Source organism: Paralichthys olivaceus, chromosome 4 (genome assembly GCF_024713975.1).
Source record: "Paralichthys olivaceus isolate ysfri-2021 chromosome 4, ASM2471397v2, whole genome shotgun sequence".
Classification (NCBI taxonomy): Eukaryota; Metazoa; Chordata; class Actinopteri; order Pleuronectiformes; family Paralichthyidae; genus Paralichthys; species Paralichthys olivaceus.
The window spans coordinates 11,134,738-11,151,279 of record NC_091096.1 but is presented as its reverse complement, the minus strand read 5'-3'; positions in this window follow the sequence as shown (position 1 = coordinate 11,151,279).

Here is a 16,542-nt window from a genome sequence, read left to right as displayed (position 1 = left end):
TGTGGGTGCGTGGCTGTCTCCCCTTGACTATGTGTGAAATGCCCGAGTCACTACGACGTTCAGACAAAAAGTTATTGAGAAATAGCTCGTACTTTTTCTTCGCGATGTGGTGGTTTGACCCCTTGCGGAGGTCGTAGACGCTCGGGGATGGTACCAATGGATCGGGCATCCCCACATTAGTTCAGCTCGAACCAACTTCCAAGTCTCTATGACCTTCAGAACAAAAGTTATTCAAGAAAATCTTCAATCTCCAATGGGCTCCATTCCCCAACCCTAACCCTGGCCCTGGCTGCAACCCTAACCCTAATTGCAACCCTAACCCTAACCCTAACCCTCATTTCAGCCCTAACCCTAATCACCTTAGGGTGAATAACTCGGCGCCGCTGGCTCGAAACGTGCTGAAATTGGGTGTGGGTGCGTGGCTGTCTCCCCTTGACTATGTGTGAAATGCCCGAGTCGCTACGACGTTCAGACAAAAAGTTATTGAGAAATAGCTCGTACTTTTTCTTCGCGATGTGGTGGTTTGACCCCTTGCGGAGGTCGTAGACGCTCGGGGATGGTACCAATGGATCGGGCATCCCCACATTAGTTCAGCTCGAACCAACTTCCAAGTCTCTATGACCTTCAGAACAAAAGTTATTCAAGAAAATCTTCAATCTCCAATGGGCTCCATTCCCCAACCCTAACCCTGGCCCTGGCTGCAACCCTAACCCTAATTGCAACCCTAACCCTAACCCTAACCCTCATTTCAGCCCTAACCCTAACCCTAACCCTCATTTCAGCCCTAACCCTAATCACCTTAGGGTGAATAACTCGGCGCCGCTGGCTCGAAACGTGCTGAAATTGGGTGTGGGTGCGTGGCTGTCTCCCCTTGGCTATGTGTGAAATGCCCGAGTCGCTACGACGTTCAGACAAAAAGTTATTGAGAAATAGCTCGTACTTTTTCTTCGCGATGTGGTGGTTTGACCCCTTGCGGAGGTCGTAGACGCTCGGGGATGGTACCAATGGATCGGGCATCCCCACATTAGTTCAGCTCGAACCAACTTCCAAGTCTCTATGACCTTCAGAACAAAAGTTATTCAAGAAAATCTTCAATCTCCAATGGGCTCCATTCCCCAACCCTAACCCTGGCCCTGGCTGCAACCCTAACCCTAATTGCAACCCTAACCCTAACCCTAACCCTCATTTCAGCCCTAACCCTAATCACCTTAGGGTGAATAACTCGGCGCCGCTGGCTCGAAACGTGCTGAAATTGGGTGTGGGTGCGTGGCTGTCTCCCCTTGACTATGTGTGAAATGCCCGAGTCGCTACGACGTTCAGACAAAAAGTTATTGAGAAATAGCTCGTACTTTTTCTTCGCGATGTGGTGGTTTGACCCCTTGCGGAGGTCGTAGACGCTCGGGGATGGTACCAATGGATCGGGCATCCCCACATTAGTTCAGCTCGAACCAACTTCCAAGTCTCTATGACCTTCAGAACAAAAGTTATTCAAGAAAATCTTCAATCTCCAATGGGCTCCATTCCCCAACCCTAACCCTGGCCCTGGCTGCAACCCTAACCCTAATTGCAACCCTAACCCTAACCCTAACCCTCATTTCAGCCCTAACCCTAATCACCTTAGGGTGAATAACTCGGCGCCGCTGGCTCGAAACGTGCTGAAATTGGGTGTGGGTGCGTGGCTGTCTCCCCTTGGCTATGTGTGAAATGCCCGAGTCGCTACGACGTTCAGACAAAAAGTTATTGAGAAATAGCTCGTACTTTTTCTTCGCGATGTGGTGGTTTGACCCCTTGCGGAGGTCGTAGACGCTCGGGGATGGTACCAATGGATCGGGCATCCCCACATTAGTTCAGCTCGAACCAACTTCCAAGTCTCTATGACCTTCAGAACAAAAGTTATTCAAGAAAATCTTCAATCTCCAATGGGCTCCATTCCCCAACCCTAACCCTGGCCCTGGCTGCAACCCTAACCCTAATTGCAACCCTAACCCTAACCCTAACCCTCATTTCAGCCCTAACCCTAATCACCTTAGGGTGAATAACTCGGCGCCGCTGGCTCGAAACGTGCTGAAATTGGGTGTGGGTGCGTGGCTGTCTCCCCTTGGCTATGTGTGAAATGCCCGAGTCGCTACGACCTTCAGACAAAAAGTTATTGAGAAATAGCTCGTACTTTTTCTTCGCGATGTGGTGGTTTGACCCCTTGCGGAGGTCGTAGACGCTCGGGGATGGTACCAATGGATCGGGCATCCCCACATTAGTTCAGCTCGAACCAACTTCCAAGTCTCTATGACCTTCAGAACAAAAGTTATTCAAGAAAATCTTCAATCTCCAATGGGCTCCATTCCCCAACCCTAACCCTGGCCCTGGCTGCAACCCTAACCCTAATTGCAACCCTAACCCTAACCCTAACCCTCATTTCAGCCCTAACCCTAATCACCTTAGGGTGAATAACTCGGCGCCGCTGGCTCGAAACGTGCTGAAATTGGGTGTGGGTGCGTGGCTGTCTCCCCTTGACTATGTGTGAAATGCCCGAGTCACTACGACGTTCAGACAAAAAGTTATTGAGAAATAGCTCGTACTTTTTCTTCGCGATGTGGTGGTTTGACCCCTTGCGGAGGTCGTAGACGCTCGGGGATGGTACCAATGGATCGGGCATCCCCACATTAGTTCAGCTCGAACCAACTTCCAAGTCTCTATGACCTTCAGAACAAAAGTTATTCAAGAAAATCTTCAATCTCCAATGGGCTTCATTCCCCAACCCTAACCCTGGCCCTGGCTGCAACCCTAACCCTAATTGCAACCCTAACCCTAACCCTAACCCTCATTTCAGCCCTAACCCTAATCACCTTAGGGTGAATAACTCGGCGCCGCTGGCTCGAAACGTGCTGAAATTGGGTGTGGGTGCGTGGCTGTCTCCCCTTGACTATGTGTGAAATGCCCGAGTCGCTACGACGTTCAGACAAAAAGTTGTTGAGAAATAGCTCGTACTTTTTCTTCGCGATGTGGTGGTTTGACCCCTTGCGGAGGTCGTAGACGTGGTGGTTTGACCCCTTGCGGAGGTCGTAGACGCTCGGGGATGGTACCAATGGATCGGGCATCCCCACATTAGTTCAGCTCGAACCAACTTCCAAGTCTCTATGACCTTCAGAACAAAAGTTATTCAAGAAAATCTTCAATCTCCAATGGGCTTCATTCCCCAACCCTAACCCTGGCCCTGGCTGCAACCCTAACCCTAATTGCAACCCTAACCCTAACCCTAACCCTCATTTCAGCCCTAACCCTAATCACCTTAGGGTGAATAACTCGGCGCCGCTGGCTCGAAACGTGCTGAAATTGGGTGTGGGTGCGTGGCTGTCTCCCCTTGACTATGTGTGAAATGCCCGAGTCGCTACGACGTTCAGACAAAAAGTTATGGAGAAATAGCTCGTACTTTTTCTTCGAGATGTGGTGGTTTGACCCCTTGCGGAGGTCGTAGACGCTCGGGGATGGTACCAATGGATCGGGCATCCCCACATTAGTTCAGCTCGAACCAACTTCCAAGTCTCTATGACCTTCAGAACAAAAGTTATTCAAGAAAATCTTCAATCTCCAATGGGCTTCATTCCCCAACCCTAACCCTGGCCCTGGCTGCAACCCTAACCCTAATTGCAACCCTAACCCTAACCCTAACCCTCATTTCAGCCCTAACCCTAATCACCTTAGGGTGAATAACTCGGCGCCGCTGGCTCGAAACGTGCTGAAATTGGGTGTGGGTGCGTGGCTGTCTCCCCTTGACTATGTGTGAAATGCCCGAGTCGCTACGACGTTCAGACAAAAAGTTATGGAGAAATAGCTCGTACTTTTTCTTCGAGATGTGGTGGTTTGACCCCTTGCGGAGGTCGTAGACGCTCGGGGATGGTACCAATGGATCGGGCATCCCCACATTAGTTCAGCTCGAACCAACTTCCAAGTCTCTATGACCTTCAGAACAAAAGTTATTCAAGAAAATCTTCAATCTCCAATGGGCTTCATTCCCCAACCCTAACCCTGGCCCTGGCTGCAACCCTAACCCTAATTGCAACCCTAACCCTAACTCTCATTTCAGCCCTAACCCTAATCACCTTAGGGTGAATAACTCGGCGCCGCTGGCTCGAAACGTGCTGAAATTGGGTGTGGGTGCGTGGCTGTCTCCCCTTGACTATGTGTGAAATGCCCGAGTCGCTACGACGTTCAGACAAAAAGTTATGGAGAAATAGCTCGTACTTTTTCTTCGAGATGTGGTGGTTTGACCCCTTGCGGAGGTCGTAGACGCTCGGGGATGGTACCAATGGATCGGGCATCCCCACATTAGTTCAGCTCGAACCAACTTCCAAGTCTCTATGACCTTCAGAACAAAAGTTATTCAAGAAAATCTTCAATCTCCAATGGGCTTCATTCCCCAACCCTAACCCTGGCCCTGGCTGCAACCCTAACCCTAATTGCAACCCTAACCCTAACCCTAACCCTCATTTCAGCCCTAACCCTAATCACCTTAGGGTGAATAACTCGGCGCCGCTGGCTCGAAACGTGCTGAAATTGGGTGTGGGTGCGTGGCTGTCTCCCCTTGACTATGTGTGAAATGCCCGAGTCGCTACGACGTTCAGACAAAAAGTTATGGAGAAATAGCTCGTACTTTTTCTTCGAGATGTGGTGGTTTGACCCCTTGCGGAGGTCGTAGACGCTCGGGGATGGTACCAATGGATCGGGCATCCCCACATTAGTTCAGCTCGAACCAACTTCCAAGTCTCTATGACCTTCAGAACAAAAGTTATTCAAGAAAATCTTCAATCTCCAATGGGCTTCATTCCCCAACCCTAACCCTGGCCCTGGCTGCAACCCTAACCCTAATTGCAACCCTAACCCTAACCCTAACCCTCATTTCAGCCCTAACCCTAATCACCTTAGGGTGAATAACTCGGCGCCGCTGGCTCGAAACGTGCTGAAATTGGGTGTGGGTGCGTGGCTGTCTCCCCTTGACTATGTGTGAAATGCCCGAGTCGCTACGACGTTCAGACAAAAAGTTATGGAGAAATAGCTCGTACTTTTTCTTCGAGATGTGGTGGTTTGACCCCTTGCGGAGGTCGTAGACGCTCGGGGATGGTACCAATGGATCGGGCATCCCCACATTAGTTCAGCTCGAACCAACTTCCAAGTCTCTATGACCTTCAGAACAAAAGTTATTCAAGAAAATCTTCAATCTCCAATGGGCTTCATTCCCCAACCCTAACCCTGGCCCTGGCTGCAACCCTAACCCTAATTGCAACCCTAACCCTAACCCTAACCCTCATTTCAGCCCTAACCCTAATCACCTTAGGGTGAATAACTCGGCGCCGCTGGCTCGAAACGTGCTGAAATTGGGTGTGGGTGCATGGCTGTCTCCCCTTGACTATGTGTGAAATGCCCGAGTCGCTACGACGTTCAGACAAAAAGTTATGGAGAAATAGCTCGTACTTTTTCTTCGAGATGTGGTGGTTTGACCCCTTGCGGAGGTCGTAGACGCTCGGGGATGGTACCAATGGATCGGGCATCCCCACATTAGTTCAGCTCGAACCAACTTCCAAGTCTCTATGACCTTCAGAACAAAAGTTATTCAAGAAAATCTTCAATCTCCAATGGGCTTCATTCCCCAACCCTAACCCTGGCCCTGGCTGCAACCCTAACCCTAATTGCAACCCTAACCCTAACCCTAACCCTCATTTCAGCCCTAACCCTAATCACCTTAGGGTGAATAACTCGGCGCCGCTGGCTCGAAACGTGCTGAAATTGGGTGTGGGTGCGTGGCTGTCTCCCCTTGACTATGTGTGAAATGCCCGAGTCGCTACGACGTTCAGACAAAAAGTTATGGAGAAATAGCTCGTACTTTTTCTTCGAGATGTGGTGGTTTGACCCCTTGCGGAGGTCGTAGACGCTCGGGGATGGTACCAATGGATCGGGCATCCCCACATTAGTTCAGCTCGAACCAACTTCCAAGTCTCTATGACCTTCAGAACAAAAGTTATTCAAGAAAATCTTCAATCTCCAATGGGCTTCATTCCCCAACCCTAACCCTGGCCCTGGCTGCAACCCTAACCCTAATTGCAACCCTAACCCTAACCCTAACTCTCATTTCAGCCCTAACCCTAATCACCTTAGGGTGAATAACTCGGCGCCGCTGGCTCGAAACGTGCTGAAATTGGGTGTGGGTGCGTGGCTGTCTCCCCTTGACTATGTGTGAAATGCCCGAGTCGCTACGACGTTCAGACAAAAAGTTATGGAGAAATAGCTCGTACTTTTTCTTCGAGATGTGGTGGTTTGACCCCTTGCGGAGGTCGTAGACGCTCGGGGATGGTACCAATGGATCGGGCATCCCCACATTAGTTCAGCTCGAACCAACTTCCAAGTCTCTATGACCTTCAGAACAAAAGTTATTCAAGAAAATCTTCAATCTCCAATGGGCTTCATTCCCCAACCCTAACCCTGGCCCTGGCTGCAACCCTAACCCTAATTGCAACCCTAACCCTAACCCTAACCCTCATTTCAGCCCTAACCCTAATCACCTTAGGGTGAATAACTCGGCGCCGCTGGCTCGAAACGTGCTGAAATTGGGTGTGGGTGCGTGGCTGTCTCCCCTTGACTATGTGTGAAATGCCCGAGTCGCTACGACGTTCAGACAAAAAGTTATGGAGAAATAGCTCGTACTTTTTCTTCGAGATGTGGTGGTTTGACCCCTTGCGGAGGTCGTAGACGCTCGGGGATGGTACCAATGGATCGGGCATCCCCACATTAGTTCAGCTCGAACCAACTTCCAAGTCTCTATGACCTTCAGAACAAAAGTTATTCAAGAAAATCTTCAATCTCCAATGGGCTTCATTCCCCAACCCTAACCCTGGCCCTGGCTGCAACCCTAACCCTAATTGCAACCCTAACCCTAACCCTAACTCTCATTTCAGCCCTAACCCTAATCACCTTAGGGTGAATAACTCGGCGCCGCTGGCTCGAAACGTGCTGAAATTGGGTGTGGGTGCGTGGCTGTCTCCCCTTGACTATGTGTGAAATGCCCGAGTCGCTACGACGTTCAGACAAAAAGTTATGGAGAAATAGCTCGTACTTTTTCTTCGAGATGTGGTGCTTTGACCCCTTGCGGAGGTCGTAGACGCTCGGGGATGGTACCAATGGATCGGGCATCCCCACATTAGTTCAGCTCGAACCAACTTCCAAGTCTCTATGACCTTCAGAACAAAAGTTATTCAAGAAAATCTTCAATCTCCAATGGGCTTCATTCCCCAACCCTAACCCTGGCCCTGGCTGCAACCCTAACCCTAATTGCAACCCTAACCCTAACCCTAACCCTCATTTCAGCCCTAACCCTAATCACCTTAGGGTGAATAACTCGGCGCCGCTGGCTCGAAACGTGCTGAAATTGGGTGTGGGTGCGTGGCTGTCTCCCCTTGACTATGTGTGAAATGCCCGAGTCGCTACGACGTTCAGACAAAAAGTTATGGAGAAATAGCTCGTACTTTTTCTTCGAGATGTGGTGGTTTGACCCCTTGCGGAGGTCGTAGACGCTCGGGGATGGTACCAATGGATCGGGCATCCCCACATTAGTTCAGCTCGAACCAACTTCCAAGTCTCTATGACCTTCAGAACAAAAGTTATTTAAGAAAATCTTCAATCTCCAATGGGCTTCATTCCCCAACCCTAACCCTGGCCCTGGCTGCAACCCTAACCCTAATTGCAACCCTAACCCTAACCCTAACCCTCATTTCAGCCCTAACCCTAATCACCTTAGGGTGAATAACTCGGCGCCGCTGGCTCGAAACGTGCTGAAATTGGGTGTGGGTGCGTGGCTGTCTCCCCTTGACTATGTGTGAAATGCCCGAGTCGCTACGACGTTCAGACAAAAAGTTATGGAGAAATAGCTCGTACTTTTTCTTCGAGATGTGGTGGTTTGACCCCTTGCGGAGGTCGTAGACGCTCGGGGATGGTACCAATGGATCGGGCATCCCCACATTAGTTCAGCTCGAACCAACTTCCAAGTCTCTATGACCTTCAGAACAAAAGTTATTCAAGAAAATCTTCAATCTCCAATGGGCTTCATTCCCCAACCCTAACCCTGGCCCTGGCTGCAACCCTAACCCTAATTGCAACCCTAACCCTAACCCTAACCCTCATTTCAGCCCTAACCCTAATCACCTTAGGGTGAATAACTCGGCGCCGCTGGCTCGAAACGTGCTGAAATTGGGTGTGGGTGCGTGGCTGTCTCCCCTTGACTATGTGTGAAATGCCCGAGTCGCTACGACGTTCAGACAAAAAGTTATGGAGAAATAGCTCGTACTTTTTCTTCGAGATGTGGTGGTTTGACCCCTTGCGGAGGTCGTAGACGCTCGGGGATGGTACCAATGGATCGGGCATCCCCACATTAGTTCAGCTCGAACCAACTTCCAAGTCTCTATGACCTTCAGAACAAAAGTTATTCAAGAAAATCTTCAATCTCCAATGGGCTTCATTCCCCAACCCTAACCCTGGCCCTGGCTGCAACCCTAACCCTAATTGCAACCCTAACCCTAACCCTAACCCTCATTTCAGCCCTAACCCTAATCACCTTAGGGTGAATAACTCGGCGCCGCTGGCTCGAAACGTGCTGAAATTGGGTGTGGGTGCGTGGCTGTCTCCCCTTGACTATGTGTGAAATGCCCGAGTCGCTACGACGTTCAGACAAAAAGTTATGGAGAAATAGCTCGTACTTTTTCTTCGAGATGTGGTGGTTTGACCCCTTGCGGAGGTCGTAGACGCTCGGGGATGGTACCAATGGATCGGGCATCCCCACATTAGTTCAGCTCGAACCAACTTCCAAGTCTCTATGACCTTCAGAACAAAAGTTATTCAAGAAAATCTTCAATCTCCAATGGGCTTCATTCCCCAACCCTAACCCTGGCCCTGGCTGCAACCCTAACCCTAATTGCAACCCTAACCCTAACCCTAACCCTCATTTCAGCCCTAACCCTAATCACCTTAGGGTGAATAACTCGGCGCCGCTGGCTCGAAACGTGCTGAAATTGGGTGTGGGTGCGTGGCTGTCTCCCCTTGACTATGTGTGAAATGCCCGAGTCGCTACGACGTTCAGACAAAAAGTTATGGAGAAATAGCTCGTACTTTTTCTTCGAGATGTGGTGGTTTGACCCCTTGCGGAGGTCGTAGACGCTCGGGGATGGTACCAATGGATCGGGCATCCCCACATTAGTTCAGCTCGAACCAACTTCCAAGTCTCTATGACCTTCAGAACAAAAGTTATTCAAGAAAATCTTCAATCTCCAATGGGCTTCATTCCCCAACCCTAACCCTGGCCCTGGCTGCAACCCTAACCCTAATTGCAACCCTAACCCTAACCCTAACTCTCATTTCAGCCCTAACCCTAATCACCTTAGGGTGAATAACTCGGCGCCGCTGGCTCGAAACGTGCTGAAATTGGGTGTGGGTGCGTGGCTGTCTCCCCTTGACTATGTGTGAAATGCCCGAGTCGCTACGACGTTCAGACAAAAAGTTATGGAGAAATAGCTCGTACTTTTTCTTCGAGATGTGGTGGTTTGACCCCTTGCGGAGGTCGTAGACGCTCGGGGATGGTACCAATGGATCGGGCATCCCCACATTAGTTCAGCTCGAACCAACTTCCAAGTCTCTATGACCTTCAGAACAAAAGTTATTCAAGAAAATCTTCAATCTCCAATGGGCTTCATTCCCCAACCCTAACCCTGGCCCTGGCTGCAACCCTAACCCTAATTGCAACCCTAACCCTAACCCTAACCCTCATTTCAGCCCTAACCCTAATCACCTTAGGGTGAATAACTCGGCGCCGCTGGCTCGAAACGTGCTGAAATTGGGTGTGGGTGCGTGGCTGTCTCCCCTTGACTATGTGTGAAATGCCCGAGTCGCTACGACGTTCAGACAAAAAGTTATGGAGAAATAGCTCGTACTTTTTCTTCGAGATGTGGTGGTTTGACCCCTTGCGGAGGTCGTAGACGCTCGGGGATGGTACCAATGGATCGGGCATCCCCACATTAGTTCAGCTCGAACCAACTTCCAAGTCTCTATGACCTTCAGAACAAAAGTTATTCAAGAAAATCTTCAATCTCCAATGGGCTTCATTCCCCAACCCTAACCCTGGCCCTGGCTGCAACCCTAACCCTAATTGCAACCCTAACCCTAACCCTAACCCTCATTTCAGCCCTAACCCTAATCACCTTAGGGTGAATAACTCGGCGCCGCTGGCTCGAAACGTGCTGAAATTGGGTGTGGGTGCGTGGCTGTCTCCCCTTGACTATGTGTGAAATGCCCGAGTCGCTACGACGTTCAGACAAAAAGTTATGGAGAAATAGCTCGTACTTTTTCTTCGAGATGTGGTGGTTTGACCCCTTGCGGAGGTCGTAGACGCTCGGGGATGGTACCAATGGATCGGGCATCCCCACATTAGTTCAGCTCGAACCAACTTCCAAGTCTCTATGACCTTCAGAACAAAAGTTATTCAAGAAAATCTTCAATCTCCAATGGGCTTCATTCCCCAACCCTAACCCTGGCCCTGGCTGCAACCCTAACCCTAATTGCAACCCTAACCCTAACCCTAACCCTCATTTCAGCCCTAACCCTAATCACCTTAGGGTGAATAACTCGGCGCCGCTGGCTCGAAACGTGCTGAAATTGGGTGTGGGTGCGTGGCTGTCTCCCCTTGACTATGTGTGAAATGCCCGAGTCGCTACGACGTTCAGACAAAAAGTTATGGAGAAATAGCTCGTACTTTTTCTTCGAGATGTGGTGGTTTGACCCCTTGCGGAGGTCGTAGACGCTCGGGGATGGTACCAATGGATCGGGCATCCCCACATTAGTTCAGCTCGAACCAACTTCCAAGTCTCTATGACCTTCAGAACAAAAGTTATTCAAGAAAATCTTCAATCTCCAATGGGCTTCATTCCCCAACCCTAACCCTGGCCCTGGCTGCAACCCTAACCCTAATTGCAACCCTAACCCTAACCCTAACCCTCATTTCAGCCCTAACCCTAATCACCTTAGGGTGAATAACTCGGCGCCGCTGGCTCGAAACGTGCTGAAATTGGGTGTGGGTGCGTGGCTGTCTCCCCTTGACTATGTGTGAAATGCCCGAGTCGCTACGACGTTCAGACAAAAAGTTATGGAGAAATAGCTCGTACTTTTTCTTCGAGATGTGGTGGTTTGACCCCTTGCGGAGGTCGTAGACGCTCGGGGATGGTACCAATGGATCGGGCATCCCCACATTAGTTCAGCTCGAACCAACTTCCAAGTCTCTATGACCTTCAGAACAAAAGTTATTCAAGAAAATCTTCAATCTCCAATGGGCTTCATTCCCCAACCCTAACCCTGGCCCTGGCTGCAACCCTAACCCTAATTGCAACCCTAACCCTAACCCTAACTCTCATTTCAGCCCTAACCCTAATCACCTTAGGGTGAATAACTCGGCGCCGCTGGCTCGAAACGTGCTGAAATTGGGTGTGGGTGCGTGGCTGTCTCCCCTTGACTATGTGTGAAATGCCCGAGTCGCTACGACGTTCAGACAAAAAGTTATGGAGAAATAGCTCGTACTTTTTCTTCGAGATGTGGTGGTTTGACCCCTTGCGGAGGTCGTAGACGCTCGGGGATGGTACCAATGGATCGGGCATCCCCACATTAGTTCAGCTCGAACCAACTTCCAAGTCTCTATGACCTTCAGAACAAAAGTTATTCAAGAAAATCTTCAATCTCCAATGGGCTTCATTCCCCAACCCTAACCCTGGCCCTGGCTGCAACCCTAACCCTAATTGCAACCCTAACCCTAACCCTAACCCTCATTTCAGCCCTAACCCTAATCACCTTAGGGTGAATAACTCGGCGCCGCTGGCTCGAAACGTGCTGAAATTGGGTGTGGGTGCGTGGCTGTCTCCCCTTGACTATGTGTGAAATGCCCGAGTCGCTACGACGTTCAGACAAAAAGTTATGGAGAAATAGCTCGTACTTTTTCTTCGAGATGTGGTGGTTTGACCCCTTGCGGAGGTCGTAGACGCTCGGGGATGGTACCAATGGATCGGGCATCCCCACATTAGTTCAGCTCGAACCAACTTCCAAGTCTCTATGACCTTCAGAACAAAAGTTATTCAAGAAAATCTTCAATCTCCAATGGGCTTCATTCCCCAACCCTAACCCTGGCCCTGGCTGCAACCCTAACCCTAATTGCAACCCTAACCCTAACCCTAACCCTCATTTCAGCCCTAACCCTAATCACCTTAGGGTGAATAACTCGGCGCCGCTGGCTCGAAACGTGCTGAAATTGGGTGTGGGTGCGTGGCTGTCTCCCCTTGACTATGTGTGAAATGCCCGAGTCGCTACGACGTTCAGACAAAAAGTTATGGAGAAATAGCTCGTACTTTTTCTTCGAGATGTGGTGGTTTGACCCCTTGCGGAGGTCGTAGACGCTCGGGGATGGTACCAATGGATCGGGCATCCCCACATTAGTTCAGCTCGAACCAACTTCCAAGTCTCTATGACCTTCAGAACAAAAGTTATTCAAGAAAATCTTCAATCTCCAATGGGCTTCATTCCCCAACCCTAACCCTGGCCCTGGCTGCAACCCTAACCCTAATTGCAACCCTAACCCTAACCCTAACCCTCATTTCAGCCCTAACCCTAATCACCTTAGGGTGAATAACTCGGCGCCGCTGGCTCGAAACGTGCTGAAATTGGGTGTGGGTGCGTGGCTGTCTCCCCTTGACTATGTGTGAAATGCCCGAGTCGCTACGACGTTCAGACAAAAAGTTATGGAGAAATAGCTCGTACTTTTTCTTCGAGATGTGGTGGTTTGACCCCTTGCGGAGGTCGTAGACGCTCGGGGATGGTACCAATGGATCGGGCATCCCAACATTAGTTCAGCTCGAACCAACTTCCAAGTCTCTATGACCTTCAGAACAAAAGTTATTCAAGAAAATCTTCAATCTCCAATGGGCTTCATTCCCCAACCCTAACCCTGGCCCTGGCTGCAACCCTAACCCTAATTGCAACCCTAACCCTAACCCTAACCCTCATTTCAGCCCTAACCCTAATCACCTTAGGGTGAATAACTCGGCGCCGCTGGCTCGAAACGTGCTGAAATTGGGTGTGGGTGCGTGGCTGTCTCCCCTTGACTATGTGTGAAATGCCCGAGTCGCTACGACGTTCAGACAAAAAGTTATGGAGAAATAGCTCGTACTTTTTCTTCGAGATGTGGTGGTTTGACCCCTTGCGGAGGTCGTAGACGCTCGGGGATGGTACCAATGGATCGGGCATCCCCACATTAGTTCAGCTCGAACCAACTTCCAAGTCTCTATGACCTTCAGAACAAAAGTTATTCAAGAAAATCTTCAATCTCCAATGGGCTTCATTCCCCAACCCTAACCCTGGCCCTGGCTGCAACCCTAACCCTAATTGCAACCCTAACCCTAACCCTAACCCTCATTTCAGCCCTAACCCTAATCACCTTAGGGTGAATAACTCGGCGCCGCTGGCTCGAAACGTGCTGAAATTGGGTGTGGGTGCGTGGCTGTCTCCCCTTGACTATGTGTGAAATGCCCGAGTCGCTACGACGTTCAGACAAAAAGTTATGGAGAAATAGCTCGTACTTTTTCTTCGAGATGTGGTGGTTTGACCCCTTGCGGAGGTCGTAGACGCTCGGGGATGGTACCAATGGATCGGGCATCCCCACATTAGTTCAGCTCGAACCAACTTCCAAGTCTCTATGACCTTCAGAACAAAAGTTATTCAAGAAAATCTTCAATCTCCAATGGGCTTCATTCCCCAACCCTAACCCTGGCCCTGGCTGCAACCCTAACCCTAATTGCAACCCTAACCCTAACCCTAACCCTCATTTCAGCCCTAACCCTAATCACCTTAGGGTGAATAACTCGGCGCCGCTGGCTCGAAACGTGCTGAAATTGGGTGTGGGTGCGTGGCTGTCTCCCCTTGACTATGTGTGAAATGCCCGAGTCGCTACGACGTTCAGACAAAAAGTTATGGAGAAATAGCTCGTACTTTTTCTTCGAGATGTGGTGGTTTGACCCCTTGCGGAGGTCGTAGACGCTCGGGGATGGTACAAATGGATCGGGCATCCCCACATTAGTTCAGCTCGAACCAACTTCCAAGTCTCTATGACCTTCAGAACAAAAGTTATTCAAGAAAATCTTCAATCTCCAATGGGCTTCATTCCCCAACCCTAACCCTGGCCCTGGCTGCAACCCTAACCCTAATTGCAACCCTAACCCTAACCCTAACCCTCATTTCAGCCCTAACCCTAATCACCTTAGGGTGAATAACTCGGCGCCGCTGGCTCGAAACGTGCTGAAATTGGGTGTGGGTGCGTGGCTGTCTCCCCTTGACTATGTGTGAAATGCCCGAGTCGCTACGACGTTCAGACAAAAAGTTATGGAGAAATAGCTCGTACTTTTTCTTCGAGATGTGGTGGTTTGACCCCTTGCGGAGGTTGTAGACGCTCGGGGATGGTACCAATGGATCGGGCATCCCCACATTAGTTCAGCTCGAACCAACTTCCAAGTCTCTATGACCTTCAGAACAAAAGTTATTCAAGAAAATCTTCAATCTCCAATGGGCTTCATTCCCCAACCCTAACCCTGGCCCTGGCTGCAACCCTAACCCTAATTGCAACCCTAACCCTAACCCTCATTTCAGCCCTAACCCTAATCACCTTAGGGTGAATAACTCGGCGCCGCTGGCTCGAAACGTGCTGAAATTGGGTGTGGGTGCGTGGCTGTCTCCCCTTGACTATGTGTGAAATGCCCGAGTCGCTACGACGTTCAGACAAAAAGTTATGGAGAAATAGCTCGTACTTTTTCTTCGAGATGTGGTGGTTTGACCCCTTGCGGAGGTCGTAGACGCTCGGGGATGGTACCAATGGATCGGGCATCCCCACATTAGTTCAGCTCGAACCAACTTCCAAGTCTCTATGACCTTCAGAACAAAAGTTATTCAAGAAAATCTTCAATCTCCAATGGGCTTCATTCCCCAACCCTAACCCTGGCCCTGGCTGCAACCCTAACCCTAATTGCAACCCTAACCCTAACCCTAACCCTCATTTCAGCCCTAACCCTAATCACCTTAGGGTGAATAACTCGGCGCCGCTGGCTCGAAACGTGCTGAAATTGGGTGTGGGTGCGTGGCTGTCTCCCCTTGACTATGTGTGAAATGCCCGAGTCGCTACGACGTTCAGACAAAAAGTTATGGAGAAATAGCTCGTACTTTTTCTTCGAGATGTGGTGGTTTGACCCCTTGCGGAGGTCGTAGACGCTCGGGGATGGTACCAATGGATCGGGCATCCCCACATTAGTTCAGCTCGAACCAACTTCCAAGTCTCTATGACCTTCAGAACAAAAGTTATTCAAGAAAATCTTCAATCTCCAATGGGCTTCATTCCCCAACCCTAACCCTGGCCCTGGCTGCAACCCTAACCCTAATTGCAACCCTAACCCTAACCCTAACTCTCATTTCAGCCCTAACCCTAATCACCTTAGGGTGAATAACTCGGCGCCGCTGGCTCGAAACGTGCTGAAATTGGGTGTGGGTGCGTGGCTGTCTCCCCTTGACTATGTGTGAAATGCCCGAGTCGCTACGACGTTCAGACAAAAAGTTATGGAGAAATAGCTCGTACTTTTTCTTCGAGATGTGGTGGTTTGACCCCTTGCGGAGGTCGTAGACGCTCGGGGATGGTACCAATGGATCGGGCATCCCCACATTAGTTCAGCTCGAACCAACTTCCAAGTCTCTATGACCTTCAGAACAAAAGTTATTCAAGAAAATCTTCAATCTCCAATGGGCTTCATTCCCCAACCCTAACCCTGGCCCTGGCTGCAACCCTAACCCTAATTGCAACCCTAACCCTAACCCTAACCCTCATTTCAGCCCTAACCCTAATCACCTTAGGGTGAATAACTCGGCGCCGCTGGCTCGAAACGTGCTGAAATTGGGTGTGGGTGCGTGGCTGTCTCCCCTTGACTATGTGTGAAATGCCCGAGTCGCTACGACGTTCAGACAAAAAGTTATGGAGAAATAGCTCGTACTTTTTCTTCGAGATGTGGTGGTTTGACCCCTTGCGGAGGTCGTAGACGCTCGGGGATGGTACCAATGGATCGGGCATCCCCACATTAGTTCAGCTCGAACCAACTTCCAAGTCTCTATGACCTTCAGAACAAAAGTTATTCAAGAAAATCTTCAATCTCCAATGGGCTTCATTCCCCAACCCTAACCCTGGCCCTGGCTGCAACCCTAACCCTAATTGCAACCCTAACCCTAACCCTAACCCTCATTTCAGCCCTAACCCTAATCACCTTAGGGTGAATAACTCGGCGCCGCTGGCTCGAAACGTGCTGAAATTGGGTGTGGGTGCGTGGCTGTCTCCCCTTGACTATGTGTGAAATGCCCGAGTCGCTACGACGTTCAGACAAAAAGTTATGGAGAAATAGCTCGTACTTTTTCTTCGAGATGTGGTGGTTTGACCCCTTGCAGAGG